Source organism: Cyprinus carpio, chromosome B7 (genome assembly GCF_018340385.1).
Source record: "Cyprinus carpio isolate SPL01 chromosome B7, ASM1834038v1, whole genome shotgun sequence".
NCBI lineage: Eukaryota > Metazoa > Chordata > Actinopteri > Cypriniformes > Cyprinidae > Cyprinus > Cyprinus carpio.
The window spans coordinates 506,718-526,102 of record NC_056603.1 but is presented as its reverse complement, the minus strand read 5'-3'; the positions used below and the strand labels follow the sequence as shown (position 1 = coordinate 526,102).

The 19,385-nt window shown below is 37.0% G+C and overlaps 1 long non-coding RNA gene and 1 pseudogene across 1 annotated transcript; both read left to right on the top strand.

The window, feature by feature from the left end:
- The first annotated feature begins 183 nt into the window (after window positions 1-183).
- LOC109093525 lies at window positions 184-2,548 on the top strand. The gene is made up of 3 exons (XR_002018409.2): window positions 184-1,079; window positions 1,197-1,283; window positions 1,894-2,548. It is a non-coding gene; the product is annotated as an uncharacterized LOC109093525 (long non-coding RNA).
- A 3,141-nt stretch (window positions 2,549-5,689) lies between these two features.
- The window catches only part of LOC122138031, a 37,739-nt pseudogene continuing 24,043 nt past the window's right edge, over window positions 5,690-19,385 (top strand).

Below are 19,385 nucleotides of genomic sequence, written 5' to 3'. Positions count from 1 at the left end.
AAGAAATGGCCTTTTGTGTCACTGAACATATGTGTATGCAATGGGTTGAATAATGAAAAGCTTTAACCAACCTTAACTATGTTTGTCATTTTTTCATGCTGTATTAGCATATATATAAACATTTTTATATAATAATAAATAATACAGTAATTAAAAGGTACGTAATTATTTTATATATTTTGATTTCATTGGACATGATATTAAAAAGATTTGAAGTTGCGTCCCCAGATTATGCATAAACCCTGTTACCATCCTAATTCCCTTTTATTAAAAGGATGCTAATTTCTGTAAATAATATTTAAAAAGTTATGAAGGAGGTGGTTTTAAAAAGGCAGCCTATACCATTTTATACAACAAACAGCTGGTTATAATCTCAGAGCTATTAGTTATTATAAATTATAATTCAGAAACATAATCTAATCTTAGAGTGATACAATGTTTAATATCTAAGGAAAAAAAACATTTTAAAATGGTAATTGGCCCATTTCATACATTTACTGTTTTTGACAGATACTCCAGAAGAGCCCTCAGAAAACGGGAAACTTGCGGGAACATTACACAAATTCAATGCAATGCACAACTGAGGCGTGATTTCATTCTAGCGTTATGTGCAAATGAAGGCTAAAGATGCTCTATGATTTTAAGAGGTAATTGCACATGTTATCATTTGGAACAATATGGGGTGAGCTGCACGGGCTAATGAGAGAGAGCATCATTTCACGCCCATAGGAGTAGTGTATTTCCAGGCTTGGGCAATAATCGTAGGTCCGAGAGCATCCCCAGCGAAAGAGTATTGATCGCTTTACAGGTATATTGTAGTGGGGGAACGTGAATAGGCGAGCGATGAGGATATTTGCTCCTTCGACACTCCAGCTGAAAGATGCGATAGTGTCACGGCGCGTCGTCGTTACCGAAAGATCAAAGGGAATTCCGTAAAAGTGCGTTGGACAGCAAACTGTTACCGGCGTTCGTGCTTATCGAAAGGTTAACGACTGTCGGGACCATATTACCTTTGAAAAAACCGGGACGAGAAGCGGTGCAAGATGTTTTCCTGAAATCAAGTTTGAGCAGGTATTTTGGTAAGTAGCACACTTAAGAGAAATGTTATGTCAGAAAGGATTAATCAAAAGTAAATTGCAATTTGTAAAAATAAAATTAAATAGATTTAAAGTTATGTTTTGCTGTGTTTTCCAAAGATGATACAGCCCAAACCGGTAAAGTCTCCATAATGCTGTGGAAGGATACAGAATTGCTGCTTCTGTTTATTTTTCCATTGATTTCAGGTACTGCCTTGGATTCTCTTACTTATAAAATATTGTTCATGTACAGCCAGCTGTCTTGCTCTCTATTTATTAATGTTTAATAGTTCATTAATAATTAGTGGCATCTTGAAACAGTTTATTTAAATAGTTGTAGCATAGGCTACTGTTTGTTTATTAACTGCATCTTTTATATTTTATAGAAGTGTTAATTAATAAGTTGTTTTAGTAGATTTTAGGGTAGTATGAGAATTAAAAAGACCAAACATTAAAATGAAAACATTAAATTAATTTCTCCATTATTACATATACTATCTCTAAACAGTACTACACAGTACACAATACAGTACATGCATGTTATAGCCTACAATACAATGTACAAAAGAAGATGGCCTTAGTCTTTTAAAATATCTTCATTAGATACTTTATTGTGGCTGGTGGACATTTTGTAGTTGCATTTTTTGGAAAATATACACAGAATAATAAAATGTGCAATATAATATACAGTAAACAAACTGACAGGTAAAGGTTATTTCACAGCAGTAGGTAAAATATTGCGAATGTGATGATATGATTTATCTAATAAATAAATTGCTAAATAAAACCAACAGCTCATCTCTTCTCAATTTACCAGCCCAGGACTCTGAACTACCTGCAGTAATGGACAGTGACATTCTCACCGAATTTGCATACCAACCTGGGCCATCGTACCTGAGTCTGATCCTGCTGGCTCTGACCGTGGGACTGTCCGGCAGCGTTTACCTCTGTGTGCTGCGGTACATTTGCACCGGCTGCTGCCAGCCTGTAGTTGTTGGACCTGAAGATGAGAGCATGTCAGGAGTGGTGTGATAGCAGCTTTTGTTTGATTCATGACTGTGAGATTGGTATGTGTGTTGAAGCACTTATGTTGGTCTTCTTGAGTGGTGAAATAGACATCAATGTTCTTGCCTTATTTAAGTAATATGGTTGAAAACAGTGAAAATCTGGTCAACTATTCCTGTTATTTTCAAAATAAAACAGCAATGTTTCAGTCAGAGATCACTGAAAATCTCTGATTAAAATGTTATTGTTTTATTTCAGTTGAACAGTGTGCAGATTTTTGGTTGAGGAATAGCCCTATGTTTTTCTATGTTTCCATTTTCCTTTTGAAATACTTAAATATAAATCACACTTTTTTAATTAATGTAACAGAGCTAAAGGGTCATATAAAGGACATCAGAATGTTTAAAATGTAAGATAGAATTTGTATAATAAACTGCTTATCGCTTGTTACTCACTTGAGATAAAAGCATCTGCTATATGAATATTGTAAATGTCAAATTCACGATCTAAAGCCTGACTGTATGTTGGCAGTAAAATAATTGATTTAGCATCTACAGAGACATGCATTTAACTACACACGGATGAACACAGTGTTGACCGAATGAGAGGGAGGAGTAAACCATTTTAGCAGGTTTTGGATGCTCTGTTAGTCAAGAGAAATCGTTAACAAGTCCTCTGCAGTACCACACACTGTACTTTAAATGAATGTATTAAGAGCTTTTGTAAAAACAAGGTAAAAGAATTATGAAGCCATTTGAAAACCATTTTTATTTTCATTTTTTGGGCCATAGATTTTAGTTATTTTTAATGATCTAATGATCCAGAATCGTTTTTTTGGAATAGTCACCCAATGCAACTTTCTATTACATTTATAAGCAGAATTTGAACCATGTTGTATTATTTTCATGTCAACATCTCTTGTTTAATAAAAGTAGGATGCTCCCTGAGCAAGTGATCAGTCAGCTGCAGAAACTGTTGCCAAGGGCTACTGCTGGATCTAGTTGCCATGGAAATAGTTGCATCTATTTTCCTCTAGATGGGGCTGTCACATCAGCTGTTCAGGATCACCGAACTGCAAGTATTCAAAATATCTGCTACTTTAGATGTTATAGAAATACATTTGTAGTTCAGTTTAATGTTGAGTGTTTTCTAGTGTCAGACATATTAATGTTCATTGCAAATGCATTGTCTTTGTGCATATGAATATCACACCATATATATGTTTTTAGTAATTTGATAGTAGTTTTGACAATGATTAAAAAAAAACAGGTTTATTTACAACTAATGTTGTGTCTTTGTTAATCATAACCTCAGAGCTCACTGACATATAGTTTAGAGTGTCATCAGTTTTAAGTAGACTATATATAGCCATGTGTGACACAAGTGCAAATGAACTATTTACAAATAAATAAGTTTCTAGAATGAGACATGTTCTCATGCTCCTCCCCAAATGAAGTCATGACACACCATTGTGGTTTTTGCTCTTTAAACCACTTCCTCGTACAGAGAGGTGTTTTTAAATGTTCAATGCACTTCCCCTCTGAAACATTTTCCTTTGCTTACCTCATGTTTAACAAACTGGGGTTTTAATACTTATGAGAAAAGTCAGGTATTTATTTATTTTTTTAATTCAGGGTTATATACATGTTTTAAACACTCAATAATTTACTTGTTCACTGTTATCCACTACATTCTAGTAGGCCTATGTATACATCTAATATAGACATAAAAATTTTAAGCGAAATGTGAAATGTTTGTTCATCTGTTGTGTCTGTTATTTGATGGCATTTGTGTGGAATATTTTAATATACTTACCCCCGGGTTTCACAGAGCAGACTCCGCCTAGTCCTGGACTAAAAAATGTAAGTCTGAGCTGTTTTAAATGAAAGAAACTTGCACTGACTGTTCTTAGATAATATCAGTGCCTTTGTTTTGTCTCAAGATGCACACCATGTTTTCTTTTCTAAGGTTCGTTTTATATAAAAAATACTCAACTGCCCTAACTGAAACTATGGACTAATCCTGGTTTAGGCTAAGAGCCCTGTCTATGAAAGCCGGGCCTTAGTGTCTTTTAATTACATATTTTTAAAATAAGTGTTTCATGAACAGATCAAATGGTATTTGGGGCCTCTTCTCACTTCTCTAATTGGGGATTAAACAAAGAAAAAGGGCTCAGTTCATAATGGTGGGCTCTGATGGTTTCCCGGTCTTCATTCTGCCTCATGCATCAGGTGTCATAAAGCAGTAAAAAACACAACAAGTCAGCCAGTCATTCACATGTGAAGAGACAAGGGCAAAGACACCTGAAAGCTTTGTTGTGGTTCTCAAACATTTGGATGTCGTTTTCAGAGAGACATGCAGACATACAGGCTAGTCACATAAAAATAGGTTGAGTGACTGAGTCATAAGCATTTCTATGAGACATTCCGAACATATTTATACTTCAAAATTTTGGCCTGCGGCTGATGATTTGAAATGCAGGAGCCAGGAGGTTCGTGAGATTGTGATGTCGACTAGCAATGCCAAACAAACAAGTTTTAAAAATAAAACGTGTAAAAAGGATACGTTACATTTATTCAAAATTTAGAGCATTTTATGTAAATGATTTATGGATCATCTGTAAAAAAAAAAAAGGACAAAAAAAAAAAAAAAATCACAAGAGTCCAAGTAAAGAGTGGCAATGCTATTTCCCACGAGCGCGTGAACGCCACTTGTGCATCCCCGTCCAATCAAAAAGCAGCTTTTTCTTCGTTCACGCTGATCACAGCGAAGCCCCCATTTTTGTCCTGAACGGCTTCCGCCAGCGCATTTCTTTAGCAAACCGGAATAACGTATAGCTGTACAGTTTCAAACCACAAGCCACCACAAAAGCCACAGCAGGACGCGGCTTCAGACGGTGTGGTTTACTGATTCACTCACCACCCCTCTTTCGGTCCCGAGCTACTCGACGTGAGTCGCTCTCGGTCTCCCACAGCGGAACCGCGTCGTTATCGCGGACTAAAGGGGGGAGACTTTTTTGCAGCGGTACGGAAGGGAAGAGAACGCAGGCATCCGGTTTAGACGCGCCTGGCTCACCGGGCTGGAGTCCAACTTGAGACGGACACTTTCAGCTGCCCTCGTCGGGATGCGTGCTGGACTTGTTTTTAACAATATTTACTCCTCTTTTTGAGTATTTTGTGTAGATCTAGGAATCACTTCGGCTCGCGCGCGGGATTGTTTTTGTTAGTACGTTAGTTGTCTAACATAAGAAAGCTTGAGCGCTAGTTCAAGCTCAGACGTGATTTATCTACTCAGCTGGCTGGGCAGATAGTTTAGAGAGCTTGTCGATTAGATAAGTCCGTCTAAATAACTAGATCTTACCGGTAATGGTTTTTTGTGTTACCGCCCCCCCCGTATAGTTAAGTTTTTTAAGTTAATCCAGCCTTCTCACCGTCTGTTTTGCCAAGTCTCTCATAGGGTTTGGTTTGTGTGTCCTATGCATATTTCTCGCGAGCAAACTGTTCAGAGTTCTTGACTGGTTAGGTTTTGGTGCCAGTAGTAATAGTAGTGTTTATAAAGGCAGGAAAAACCGCAGGCCAGGACAGATCTAAATCTCAAGCTCCTAGTCGATGTCGGTGGCTGGAGGCTTCCCAGATCCAGTTTGTGTTTTCCTTTAAAAGGTCTGTATTGGTGAGGCTCAAGCTGGCTGACAGGTGATATTTTCTGCCTGAATCCTCTGAGCTGGCCTGACTGATAGCTATGACATTTTCCCAACAGTTTGTTTTGTATCTTCAGACTTCAATATTTCCAGTTTCTGCTCTCTTGGTGCCAATGTTGTATTTAGTGTATATATTAGCTAACAAAAGCTCCGTGTTTCGCCCCTCCAGATTAGTTACGGCATATCTAGTTGTGACATTTTTACTAGTTAGTCAGAGAAAGGTCAAGTTTTCCTTCCTTCCTTTTTTTTTTTTTTTTTTTTTTTTTGCTACTAGTGTGTGTTTGAATTAGTGCCAGTTGACTTGGTGGCTGGTTCGAACGTATCAAACTCCAAACCGTTTTGTGTCGAGTTAGTGTATATCTTTTTGTAAAATCGTGGAAAGACACACCTTTGCAGCGAGACAAGGTCAACGTTTAGCGAGGGTCATTTTTCGTATCTCAGAGTTGAATAAAAATGTCAGGACGTCCATCACAGATCGCAAGCGTCGCAGCGGCCCCCAGCACAGCATGACTGGGTCCGCCATCAGCAAAGCCGTCTGCAAGGCCACAACGCATGAAGTCAGTGGACCCAAAAGGCAGAACACACCTTGATTGTGAGAGTATCCAAAAAATTTTATTGACATGGTCTCTTCGCAGTTATTCCATCCCGAGTGCTTTTTTTTTTTAAAAAAAGCTCAAAGACTTACTGCATCCCTGGCATGCAGTCCCCACTAGCCTTGCACCTCCTCAGCTGTCTGGACACCAGTGATGAATTGGAGCGTGCTCGTGATGGGAATGCTGATCTGTCTTTGGACACGGTCAGTTCGAAGGAGCTGATGCCACTGTAAACGTAATTTGTGGGCCATCTGATTTTTTTCTATAATGCTCTATATGTTAATTCAGCAGTGTTTAGTAGAGGTTATGTCACTGTGCAATCAACCTCAATCTGTTAATAATATCTGCTTCATAATGAACGAGCGGTAAAAAAAATAGCCGCTCCGGCTTGAATCAGTGAACGCAGCTGTCAGGGTTTCTGATGCATTGTGTTTGAAGTCATGTGTTGTGCGTAATGTCTCCGCGTCTTGTGTGATCCCTCTTTAACAGTCTTCGCCAAGACCGTGTGAGAGCGGTGAAGGTCAATACAGGCGTGTGTGCAGTGAAGCATTGAGTCATTGATTCTTTTGACAAAAGCAGAGTTAATGCAGAATGCAGCAGGTCAGTTTCATCCTCCTCGCATTGGCAGTGTTACAGCATAGAGGAAGAGTATTTGCACGACTTGTATCTGATATACTGAACATAGATAGATTGCATCTAGGTGCAAAATGCTCTTCATCAAGGGATTTGTTATTTAGAGCTTTTAACTGCATGAGTCTGGCGGCTTTTGTCACTTGTCATGTTGTAAAACCCCAACATGAGAAAGTCTGATTGGGTTGTTGTGTGTGTTTGTGTGTCTGATTCATCATGTGTTTGCAGACACAGCTCATGTTTAGTCTGGATTTGTTTTTCCTGTGTCAGCCGCCAGTTATGCGGCCTAGCAGCAGAGTGCCCGAGCATCCAGCTCCAGTGCTTCTGGTTTAATCTTGCAAACACTGGCATAACAGTATTTTCATAACTGTATCTCAACACACAGTTACTTAAGGTCAAGTGTTGCTCAGTTCCCTTTTTTTTTGGTCAAAGCAGAAAAGTATTCTTATCCAGAAGCATTACTTGCTTTAAACCAGTTTTTAGAATTGGGAAATTTCAGAAGCCTGGACTGATGTATGTTGTTTTGCTTTTGTGTGTTATTAAGACAACATGCAGTTCGTCATAATTATGTATCAGGGATGCATTGGTAGCATATTGGTTATTGGCTGAGATTAGATGTTTTTTTTTAATGCTTACTGATATTGGATGATATTGGAAATATCATTTTTTTTATTTTTTGTTATATTTAGATTACTTTTGCCATCTATATTCAGTTAAAGTTACTCCTTTAAAACATGTTTGAGTAACACTGTTAAATGAAAACCTTCAGAGAATTTTTAATGCTAGATATTTATGATGTTGTGTTGCTCAAATTCATTTATTGCACGACTCGTTTTTATTTTTTATTTCAGACAAAATATTATGCAATTATTTATTGGTTATATTTGCCATAACTTTAAAATAATTGGATTGGCATATGTTGTATCAGCCAGATTTTTTAAATATCAGTGCATCACTGTTATTATCGTAGTTTAGTAAAGCCCTGTGTTTATCCATTTGCTTTTTCATTTTGGCTAAAGCAATCTGTCAGACAAGCTGGAAAATTTAGATAGTTGTCAAAGATGTTGATATGGCAGTTTTTTTTCGTCTTTTGAAGGTTCTATCTTTTGTTTTGTTTTTGTCCAGTTTGCATTCACTTTCCTGTTCTGTGCAAACAGCAGTGAGATTTTTACTGGAGTCAACAAACAGATTTTTGTGCTCTGACCTCTTCGGAAGCCGTGAGTGGGACACTTGAGCCTAATATTGTACTGATCTGAAATCTATGCCCAGTCTTGCATTCTAACAATAAACTAAATGGGGAACTGTTTTCAGCTTTTTCACGCCATTTACAGGTCCTCTTGAGCAATATTTCACAGAGAAAAATGACAAAGGCTGTCTGTAATCACAGATTCTATCTTGTTTTAATGTAAATTTGGGGTGTCAGGGGGGGGTGCACTAGATTTTATCAGTTCACTGGGAAACAGTTGGCAAAGCCTGCCAGGTTTTTGTGCCATTTATAAGTTTTGACTGTGCCCATTTCAAACTATTAGTTGGAAGTAAGCAAAATATTCTTAAGTACAGCTAGAAATTTATTTGAGTTACACGCTCCTTAAATACGGAATAAACACAAACGTATTAATTTCATCTAATGGTCGTTTAGCTCCTTTCTGCCTAATTGGTTTAAAGCTGCAGTCAAGGAAAGGTTTGCCTCTTTTGTCGCCATCTCTGTTTGAAAACCTGCAATTGCAGCTGTTTGCGGATTTATCTTTCTTGCTTGGGATGTGCTCTTGTGCACAGGGCGGTTGAAATCTAATGTTTTTGAGGAGTATGTGACCGCACCCGTGTGGATATTTACTGTACTTCGCAATCACAGATTCTAGCCTTTGTCTTGGGAATATGTGACCCAAATAAGAATTTTTACCAGATATTGTCATCTGAACAAGTAAACAAGTCTGCCACGTTTGTTTCTGACCAACTAAGGAACAATGCATTACAATAACATCGTGCTAATATTACCAGTGGTGATTTAATTTAAATTAGCTCATGTCACATCAAACCATGCAAATTATTATTATTGTAATAGTTTATTCTCAAATTATTAATGTTAACACAGGGCTCCAGACTAAGATTTGAGAGCAGTGGCACCAGCGCCACTAAGTTTTTACAGATGGTGGCGCCAGGTGAGCAGATTTGGTAGCGCTGGGGTGGTGTGTGGGGGTATTCAAAATAAACATCATTTAATCATAAAATTACTATTGTTTTGCATTAATAAGTGCAGTTACTAATAACATTTCATGTTAATTTCTTATTTATCGTTCGCAATTTTTGTTTGTTGTTTTATACAGATTTGACAGTAAAGCACTAAGCTTGAGTTAAGATCATACAAAATTTTACTTTATTAACAACAGTAACAGGGTGCAAATCTACTTTTTATATACAGAAAATTTTTATATTCCACTCTTATTAAATAAACATTATATTTATAGCATATGGAACTGACCAACTTCAGTGATTTGTGTGTGATTTTGTAGCAATTGAAAAGTGTAGAAAAAGCACTTTGTGACTTTTCTTACTTCATACACAAAAAAAGTGTAAAATTCTGACAAATCAAATTTTATCATTTCAAAATGTAGAGAAAAAGTAGAAATAAATAACTAATAAGCCCAATAAGTGCTCCTCTGCTGCAGTCTACTTGGTTATAATTGTGGGATTTGATGTATTTTTTTTTAAATTTTACGTAAGTGTTTGTTTACCACAAAGTATATTTTGTTCATCCCATTAAAAATAACATTCAAACTGGATCCTTTTAGAGCTTCAAAGTGCTGGAAACAGTTGTGTGAAATGCTTGCAAAGTCATGGAAAAGTGCTTGAATTTCGGTCTCTCACAATAGGTTGTACAAACCCTGAAATGAATGATGTAATGCATTTGACTATTTCTACCACAACACCATGGTTGCAGTTAGCATTACAGCTTCTGGTTTCCTGGCACGTTGTCCAGCACTGTTTATAACAGAGACTTCTTTGCAGAATTTGAATGCTTCTCATTAAATCTCACTGCAGACCTTATCATTGTGTGGCGAATTCAAACTCTTCTCACTGGATCTCGCAGCACTGTTGCATCTGTGCAGTAACAGTGTCCGCGCAATCAACCCTGGCTCCCCGTGGAAAGCTGTTCTGAGCTCGGACAAGTTTGTTGTGCGTCACGGTCGAAGCTGATAAACGGTTGGGTGTCACGCTGTGCAGCTGAGATGTAGCCCGGTTTAGTTTCATTTCGTTCCGTCCGCGCATTTGATGTTTCTCAAATGCAACAGAAATAGCAGAGCTTATGAGATGGGTAACGCGGTTGGTCCGCACCAGTGGGCGTATAACAAAAGTAGGCGCCACTGGCGGAAAAAAATGGGTCGCAGTCTTCGCAGTCTGAGCCCCGGTTTAACAACCTCAGCATTGCGGCCTGTAATTATAGTGTGTATTAGCAATGGAGATTGTTTCCATATTAAAAGTTATGTTTAAACGCCAAAAACAACTATCTCCCTTTCGAATTGGTTGTCATTAAAGGGTCATATGTGTAATGTACTGAAAAAGAACATTTGATTTTTGTATTGGGTGTAATCTGCAATGTTTATGTTGGTTTAAGGTCAAAAAACACATTAATTATTCCACATACTGTAGCTTATTTGTTTTCTCCTCTATAGCCCCCGCCTTTCTAACAACGTTGCAATTTTATTGTTTTTGGCGAGGTGTTCTCTCTGATTGGTCCACCTATCCATGCATTGTGACTGCCCGAATGCCTCAAGCGTGTGACAAATGTTACGCCCCAAACACTGTTTGTGGACACTTGGCGAGATAAGACAAACCGGTAAAACCCATTACAAACAAGGCATTCATTGCATCCACTTGTAACACTCACAACAGAAATAGAAGGAAAAATTTTAAATCCCATCATATGACCCCTTTTAAAAACCAAATCTCATGTAATCCCAGCGATTCTGTAATCAGAAGCACATGGTTAAAACGGGAATATAATTTAATTTCATTCACGTTTCATAACACACACAATCCTTTTTCTGGATTTCAATCCGACATCAAAATGACACATTTAGCTATTATAGCGGCTGTGAGAACAGAGCGGATAACCGATCTGCCACCCTGCAGATCCTCACATGTGACAGCCTAGTACCCCCGGGACAACTTCTTTATGTTTTACAAATGTGACGTATGATGCAGTGCCTTGCTCGAATTTCCAGCGAAACCGTACCCAATACCACTGAAATTAAAGGCGATAGTTTTTGAAACACTGGCTGGTTTTGTACTTGCTCAAATACTAATTTCATATAATTTTTACCAAAAAGTTTACGGACTGAAGCTTTAAATTTGATAAAAATAAGCAGTTTCCAAATAGTTGAGTAGTTTTAAATGATGTTCTTAGAAATAAATATTTTAGATCTTTCTTTTTTTTTTGATATTCTTTTTCTTGTTTGTTTTTGGCAGTGCATTCCTTCTTATTTTTTTTGCCTTGTCACGAGTGTTGCTTTCTCATGACGCACAGGTTAAAAATGTCAGGTTAAAAAATAGTTATAGAAAAAAAAGAAACACAAAATCCTTGCATTCTGTTCCAGTCTATAGAGTTCTGTCTTTGAACTCAAAAACTCAGAAATATAAACAGCCCCAAACTTGTTTAAGAGAAGCCGAAGGAGCTGCCTCATTATGTATGGGACGACTTGAAGTCTTCCAGAAAACCCAACAGGACTGATTAATTTCAAATGTATAGTTTTGCACATGCCTAAACCAGACTTTACAGCCCGTAGTCAATGATCGTGAGACTCAACTAGCAGCGTCCTGAGTCTGGAGTGTGTCAGGGTTAAAGGTGAAGTGTGCTGATTTTTAAACCAGAACAGCTGAAACAATGCTGTGCAGCAAAGACAAAAACAGCCATTTTCAGACATGTCTGGGGAAAGACCACCCAGCCTTTCAGAATACAGATTACCCTTCAGGATGCTTGGTCCACTGTTTACAGCCATCGGCTCTGCAAGAGCAAACTGCTACACAGATAAGTAGCTTTTACCTTATGAACTCATTGTAATTTTGTGGATGATGGATGTAGTATTGCTTGCAAGTAAGAAGAAATTGACCCAGGAGCTGCAGTACTTAAACTGATAAAAGAGGATGCCTTTGAAGTACAGTATTCAGTAATGGAGTTTTGTTTTTAGGGGAGAGAAGAGGAAAAGCAGTGGATCAATGTTTGCTGAGCATCATTCAGTGTGAGGACACAACTGCAACACAGCTTTGAGAGAGTTTAATACATGCTGCATGACACATTGCTTCTGTACCCCTCACACTTATAGTGCTGATGGGCCTATTTATAGTTGCTGAGGGCCGTTGGCTCTGTTTGATAGCTTGTTTTTGTACCTTATACGAGCCCTTGGTTCCTGATATCCGACATCTCCTGCAAAACCTGGGATTTTATTTATGACGCATCTCAGAAGAGAGAATTCTCTGCTCTTTTTTTTTTATTCTCAATGGCCATATGTACAAACTAACATATTCTCAAATTCAGAACATAACTATAACATTTATTGCACAAAACTAGCATTAACCTCACAAAAACAGACTGACCCAAATAAATGGACATTTGAAAGTCTGATAAGAATAATTATTGAAATTAGGATGTAGACACAAAATTAAATAAGAACAAATGAAACTTTCCTTAAGCTTAAAAACCTCTCAGAAAAAGTTGTATTTACATGCAATTCTCTTTATAGCATCAAACTATAAATAATAGTAATAACAATAATGACTAAATAAAAGTAAAATAATATTTTTGAATGTCTATCTTTTATATATATATATATATATTATTAAACAACTAGTTGCCATTATCTAGGCCAATTTGGGGGACAGTAGGTCACACTTTATTTGAGGGTCCAATTCTCACCATTAACTACGACTTTTTGCTTCAAACTCCTAAATTTTGCTGCTTTATTAATAATCAGTAAAGTAGTTGTTAAGTTTAGATATTGGGTAGGATGTAGGAATGTAGAATATGGTCATGCGAATATGTGCTTTATAAGTACCAATAAACACCAATTTGGTTAACAATAGACATGCTAATTAGCAACTAGTTAATAGTGAGAATTAGTCCATATACTAAAGAGTTATACCAACATTATTGCATCAACAGTCATGCTTAAAGACTCGAATTAGATTTTTCTGGTTTTCATTGCCTTATACATTTTCTCTGACGTGTGGGAGAAATAGAGTGAGGACTGATCTTATATATGATTGGTGGCTTTCTTTTTTGCTTTTTTATTATAGACTAGAGCTTTAAATAAAGGTTTCAAGCTGTTTTTTCTCCAAGTTGCTAATTAGCTGCAAATCTGTGCTGGTGAAAAAGAGAGAGGGGGGAGAAATATGGGAATGATGTGAGGAATGGCTGCGGTATTCCACAGAACTGTGTCACTGAACTCACGGGTTCAGGAAGCCCTTATAGGCCCTTTTTTCACAAAAAAGTCACCGTCATCACATTTATGTTCCTATAGCCGCTGGCGAAGACTGACCTCGTCTCGACATATTTGCAGCTTGATTGTCAGAGGACCTTATCCACCAAACCGACCCCAGATAAGCATAATTTCCTTTTCCAGCACTTCACAATCACAGCAACAAAGGCCATCAACACACAGCTGGGGAAGGAAATGGAGCCAGAGATACAGACATAGCAAACAATCGTTCAAAAAGGAACCCAGCTATTTTAATAGAGGTCCCAGGTTCCCCAAGACAGAGTGAACACAGGCGTTTATTTGGAGACAGAATCTCCTTGCCATTCTCCTTCAAGCTAGCTGAAGCGGTTAGCCGATAAAAGACTGCATGCTCATTAAATTTCAAAACGGTTTGCTGTTCTTATCTGCAGGTTATTGAGGTTAGCAATTTGTTTCTGAGCATAGAGAAAAATCTCAACAGATTATGGATGTCCTCTAATCTGAGTGATCAGCTTTTCCACAAAGGAAACCACTATCCTTTTGATATTTTTTTTTTATTGATGTAATTAGGGATGAAATGACTTACTCAACTCATGATGCGATTCACGAGTAAAGTTTTTTTTTTTTTAACAAAATTATATTTAAGAACAAATTATGAATTAATATGTCCTTTTATTATTGCTTGGGACAAAATGCTGTACATTTATTGTGAAATGATAAATATAACTATAATAATATACGATATAGGCACTTGCATATGTATTGCTCATTTTTTTGGTTGTTTGAATTGTTTCTATTGTCCTCATTTGTAAGTCGCTTGGTGGATAAAAGCGTCTGCGTAAATGACAAAATTTAAATGGAATGTAAACTGTAAATAACAAAACTAAATTTTAAAATTTAAAACAAGCCCCAAATCAAATAAATCTAAAACACATACTGTAAAAGAAATCTCATAATATAAACAAAATAAGGCTTTGTCTGTGCTCTTTCCATTAAAAATTAGAGGCAACCAACTGCATTTTACATCATGATCCAAACAAAGAGCTGCATACACGCAACATTAGCAGTTTTTAATTTAAATTAGGTTGTATATTTTTAGAGATTTTGAAGCAACAACAGAATGGTTTGACTTCAGTTTTGTGAAACTATGTCATAAAAATATCTGCATTTGAAACAGCAGACGAGCTGAATGAGACGCAGATTCACTCTCTGCCAGCAGGTGGCACCTTAAAGCATTTCCTTGGTTTCAGCTCTAAACAAAGCAGCGCTGCCACTTTAATATGCATTATACAGAGGGCAAGATGAAAAAGAAAAAATACCATCTAAACTTTTCTAAAGGCAGTAAGTTCTCCTCAGACATGCATTCATATAAACGCCTACCACTAAATGAATCACAATTTGTTTAGCATCTCAGCCGATTTGAATCGCCACATATTTGAATCTATTTTCAAACCGGCTCGTGGTTAATCGGTTAAATCCCTAGATGTAATAAACCCTTTTCATGCTCTTCCACTGGAGTTCCATTTTGTCAGAACATGTGGCTAAACGCCACACACACAAAAACTTGTCTAGTGGTTACTTTGTTAAACTATTTACTATTCTGAAACCGTTTTTGTGGTCCCGTCAGATTTAGAATTTGAATCTTAGGACGGTTTTTTGGACTGTTTAATACAATGACAATAAATCTGGGGTGATGGAATTTCAAATGCTCATTGCTGTTATGGGAATCAGCTTGGCAATACAAATATTGACGTCTGGGTCAGGATACGTAAATATTTTAATTTTGTGGTGTTGTGATTAGAACTGTGAAATTGCAATCTTTTAGTAACTAGCTTCTCATTCATCTTCATTGGACTTAAGTACTTTGCCCAAGAAGTACTGAATTGCAACTTTACTTCATTGTAGAGCAATAAAAATAGCGTAAAGGAGCAGGGTGGTAAGAAAATATCGATACACATGAGTATCACAATATTTTGTTTTGGCGATACTGTATCGATTCTCAAAAATGGAATATTGATGTTTTACAAAAAAAAAAAAAATCATACCAGACAAGTTCATCATACAGTTGTTTCATTTTAAGTTTATATCACGACTGCTTGATAGCATCTTCATCTCTGAACAAAGAGAGCAGCGTTCTCTCATTTTTGGAGGGTGTTTTTGTGCAGTTGGGGCGGTGCTCGCGTCGCGGTTTTCAGCGATTCCACGCGGAACAAAAATACAAACTGAAAAACCCCTGTGAAATCCAGTGGGAAAGGTTCTGAGAATGTTTACCATCTGTATTTATCTTATTTGTTTTAAAAAAATTTTGTTTTCTTAGAAACCCTGCACGTTACTTTATTTTTCATTGATATTAAGCAGATGCAATTTTGTTTGTTCAGATCAAAAAAGTTATGACATTGCTTAAGTTACAATTGTAAACTTAAAACTGTGAACCTTTTAAAAAACAGGGTCTAGAATATATATGGTCTTTTTATAAAATAAATTTTATATGTATTATACATTTAACTAAAGGATTCTGCAAGCACTTTTAAATTTTCCCTCTTTACTCATACTGCACAAAAAGTTGAATGTTTTTACAGGGACTGATTATTGCAAATGCAGATCCCACTGTGTTCTGGTTAAATCATTTTTAATTCTTTATTAGGTGCTTTATGTTTGCATATGGTGGTGTGTTCTTAATGGACAGCTTTCCTAAAAAAAAATCCTATTCCTAAAATAAGAAATATCCCAATATATCGCCTTACTTACATGGGTTGCGATACCATTGCGATACTGTATGTATCGTGGTACGTGTCGTATTGCCAGATTCTTGGCAATACACAGCCCTAGTAAAGAAGATTGGTATGCAATGATGACGTGTACTATAGTTCCCCGCATGTTTATCGTAGCACAAAAACTCAGCAGACTTGCACTGACTGCTGGTCAGTCTGTTTTCCCAAAAAAAAAACATATTGAACTAAAAATATTGATTTTTGACTGAGACTTTAGTGCAATAAAGCATTGCAGTGACTCTGAAATGTCCAGTTTCCCACTCCACATTTAGTGCCATTATGGGCCAGTTCTCCGGAAGTAGGGGGTCATGCAGGACTGACCTGGAGTCAGTGATTAGTACGGTTGGAACAGGGTAATTAGCATGGCAGCTGTGACTGGTCAGAGGTGAGCACCAGCTATGGTCTTCTGGCTGACAGCTGGACAGGACTGTCAGGCCACCTGGTCAAGTTTACTTCCTCGTACACACACACACACGAAAGAAAGGTTTCCTGCCAAACTTTCCTGTGCCTCATCAAGGCTCAATCCTGATTAATTTTGTAAGCCCGGGCACTGCAGGAAATAATCATGCTTTGAATCAAAAGCACTTTAATTTGTAATTTTGCTCATTTTTCATTCTTGCAAAGAGCTGGTTTTAAATCCAAACCAGTCCTCTGCCGGGTCAATTATGGCGTCGATGTATGTGTTGCAAAATCCAAGTATGTTTGTAACATCTGTCATTTCCAACTGGGTGGCAGGCTCAGCCCGGTATGGATGTTTACAAAGGGCTTTGTTTGTCTGTCAGTCTAACAATAAGACTTTGACACAGACTGGAGTGAAGAATGGGTGACCTCATCGCTCATAACCTCTTCATTTGCTGCACTGTAGTGACATCACTGGGCCCGGTTTTCTTCCCCTTCTCTTCTCTACGATTCGATTCTCAACGCTACAACTCATTTCGTGCACTAATGCACAACATCTTAGCATGGAGCCATCCAGGTGTGTGTGTTTTGTAAGGGATAACCATGGAAGTGTGATTGTCTGTTTTAGTGAAAGACTGTCAGAAAGTCTATTTAAAAGGCTGTGGGTTGAAGCGCTGCCTTTTCTCAGTTACTCTGGAAATCAACTTTTATGATCACAGTGTGTGACGCTCAGAAGCATTGTAAAGGAGAAAATTTGAGATTAGTATCAATGTTGCATTATGATTTAATTTGATCGCAATTGAAACTAGAAAGAACAAATATCTGTGTTTAGTTTCTCTTGAGCAGTTTGCTTTTGCTTTTGTCAAGTACAGCATCTAAAAAGCTGTTTCCTTCCAAGTGTACATTTAGTTTAAATGTACATCAAATTCTGTTATTATTATTATTATTATTATTATAATTACTACATATATTAGTAAATAAATAATATATGTTTTATACAGTATATATTAATATATTATGTATATATTAGTAAACTCTATTAACCAAATAAGTGTATTAATAAAAATAAATATTTAAAAGGTAATTTCAAAGTGACCAGAGCATACATAATAAATATTTCTTAGACAAAATTGCATGACTGCTTTTGCCAAACCGGGCATTCTACTCTGAGCTTTTTACATCTTCGGACTATGAATTTTTGCCTATCTATGACGATACTTTTAAACACCAAAATGGTTGGTAATTTGACTAATCAAAAAGACAAAACCACAATACAACAAGTAACAGTCATATTATTTAGCAAGACATTAGTTATCTGATTCGCTAGCTCCATGAAACTGTAATGTATGTCGTACATTTATTTTCAGTTTAATCTTTCTCAATTAACAATAGTCATAGTTTAATTGTAAACAGAAATATTATCAGATCTACTATTCTACTTTGAAGCTGGTCAGGTGGTACAAAGTCGGAGCTCTCTGAAAAAATTATAAGTTGTAATTATGAGTTCAGTGAGAAAGAGATGTAATTCCAATAATGCATGAACGCACCCTGTGAGTGTGACTATAGCATTTTATGTGCAAATATGTATCCACATTAAGCCAGTATATGTTTTTAATGCACATTTTAGACATTTTACAGGCATCTTGGTTTTTTCATCTAGAATTTTTTATAATGCACTTGTAGTAAAATTTGCATGTGAAAACCTGACTGAAGTAGCAGCTCTAATTGCACTGGCAAATGCCTATTTAATAGTTTTCTGCTTAATTAGGCAGCCTAAATGTTTAAGAATGCTTAAAAAGAAAATAAAAAGTACTGATGCTTTCATTTAAATTAATGATACTATAGAGTAAATACAATAGTGCTCAGGTCCAAGGTGTACAAACCACATACATTATCTATGCTTCAAATTGTTATGCAGGAATGGGGAGTTTTTCTTGCTTAATTTTTCACTTTTATTTATGCCTCTCTCAGTCTTTCTCCATTTAAGACAATGGACTTTGTGATCAATACCACCAAATGTGTTGGGTTTAATCTGATTAAATCAGCACATATCCTCACTTTTAGACAAGTTTTTCACTCTCTTTCTCTTTCCTTCCCCCTCCCTCCCAAAGGAGCCAATCAGCTCGCAGGCTGTCCTTCTGACCATAATAGAAAGTGAGCAAGAAAGAGGAAAAGAGAGACAGAGTGCTGGAGCAAAAGCCATGATGCATTTCTAGACTGGAGGAGAGAGAGAGATGGGTGAAAAACACTGTTGAACAGACAGCCATTCTCATAACTCATCCCCAACAGGCTGCAGTATGTTTTTAATAGTAGTCACACTGCGTGAATATGCATTAATCCTGGGAAGAGAGGCTGAATAACTCAGTGGAAATTGACTTGAATTCTTCAGGATTGCACACATTTATTAATGCTGGTTTGCAGTACTAATTACTATTGCTCACTAGAAGTACTGGCACGTAACTCGTGTTGTGCTACGGGCATGAATGATACCCATCAAAATGTGCTTCTGTGTGCTATTACTTTCTAAACGAACAGACTTGCATTTTTTTTTTTCCCCTGTGATGGGTGATACCAAAGACATAAATATAAGGGACCTAAGCCATATCTAGAGACCAGAATATCAATAGATTTAGGGCTGGCTCTTTGCACTTGGGCAAGTAAGCAGCCACACAGAATAACCTAGTAACCACCTAGCAAACCACCCCACAACACCCTAGCAACTAGGGCTGGGTGTAGACCAATTTCAGTGTTTGCAAACAGTG